This window comes from Cervus canadensis, chromosome 15 (assembly GCF_019320065.1).
Source record: "Cervus canadensis isolate Bull #8, Minnesota chromosome 15, ASM1932006v1, whole genome shotgun sequence".
Classification (NCBI taxonomy): Eukaryota; Metazoa; Chordata; class Mammalia; order Artiodactyla; family Cervidae; genus Cervus; species Cervus canadensis.
The window spans coordinates 18,471,082-18,472,677 of record NC_057400.1 but is presented as its reverse complement, the minus strand read 5'-3'; the positions used below and the strand labels follow the sequence as shown (position 1 = coordinate 18,472,677).

The window sequence follows — 1,596 nt, the reverse complement described above, 5'->3', positions numbered from 1 at the left end:
GAACACCTGATAGAGTTATGACATATTTTTTAAAGTAAATGTTTGAGTTTGGTATGCTAATATTTTAAAAATGTCTGTGGTCAAACTTGGCCTATAAATTTCCTTTTGTCTAATTTTTAGTCTTCTTTCCTTTAAGTCTTTAATGTTTTCACTTTCTATTGTTCACCTTAAGTTTACACATCTGTTTATTCATTGTAACAAAAACAAATAAATTTGGTTATATTATTAAGGTTTTTTAAAAAATGTAAATGTGTCTAATCTTATTCTCATCTCTCCTCATGTATCAGTCCTTCTTCCTGTCTAAAAATGTAGGCCCTCTTCAAAGTGTCTCCATGACTTCACAATAATGCATAAAATTGTATATGAATATAAAATACATAATTATATACATTCATGCATGTAGAAGTTTGGATGATTTCATAAAAATTTAATCCTGGGAAGCTGCCCCTTCTCGGGGATCATGATGGGCAGCAAGATGGCGTCTGCCAGCAGGGTCGTTTAGGTAGTCAAGCCACATACTCCATTAATACGTTTCCCTGACAGAAGAGACGATTCTAAGCCAAATGTATCAGAGGTTCTAAGATCAGCAGGACTGCCATCTCATACTTCCTCAATTTCACAGCATTCTAAGGGAAGTAAATCGCCAGACTGACTGATGCATCAAGGTCCACCAGACACTGCAGAGATAATAAAATCTTTACCTCAGAAATACAGAAGGAAACTTGTGTCTCAAGAAGAAATTGACTTTATCCAACATGGAGGTCCAGAATAATCACTGACAATGTGGCTGCTGTTTGTCATCAGACAAAGAAGAGTTTTTCTAAAAAAGGACTTCCAGAATGACAAATGAAAAATTGTATATTAAACAACTTTAATAAATATCCTGTAAAAAGAAAAAAAGAGATGGAGTATAGAAAATTTAGATGGACACATATCTCCTAGTTTATGTATCTTGGTCAGCTTCTCTATAAGCTTACCTGATTATTTATATACTTTGTACCTTAATTAAAGTATACATTTTAAAATATTAGCCTTATTAATTTACTCTTGATTATCAAGCGTTAACAGTGTAGAACTATTGAAAGCACACAATGTCTAGTGAACTGTCAAAGGCGTCCAGTAATTTCACTTTTCTTTCAGTTTCTGTTTAAACATAGAATATATTTGGCAGAATTGCAGCTTTCTTGAAAGTAATTTTCCTGAACTTGAATGAGGATCCATGAAATAATAACTCCATTATTTGTTCTTACTTCTCAATGTTTTTGCATTCACAAAGTTACTGGAGTATAGCTGGCTTATTAACAAGCATATCCTACTCTAAATGATAAAAATATACCCATGGTAAAACAGGTGACTTTGTGGTATTAAGACTAGGGAGTTAACACATAATATTATATGTAAGCTGTATTCAGAAAAGAAATGCCAGAGTATAAAATGGAAATGAGATCAAAATGAATATAGCATAGGAATAACATTTGAACAGAAATTGTAATTTATTGTTTTCAGAGGGCTAAGAAAGTCTTATTCTTTGGTTAATCTCTTTGTTTTGATTGTGATCATGTATATAAATTCTGATGATCATAAACTTTCTCAAAC

At 32.1% G+C, this 1,596-nt stretch overlaps 1 pseudogene; it reads left to right on the top strand.

Annotated features, from left to right (window-relative positions):
- The first annotated feature begins 460 nt into the window (after nucleotides 1-460).
- On the top strand, nucleotides 461-772 carry LOC122453762 (annotated as a pseudogene).
- The last annotated feature ends 824 nt before the right edge of the window (nucleotides 773-1,596 follow it).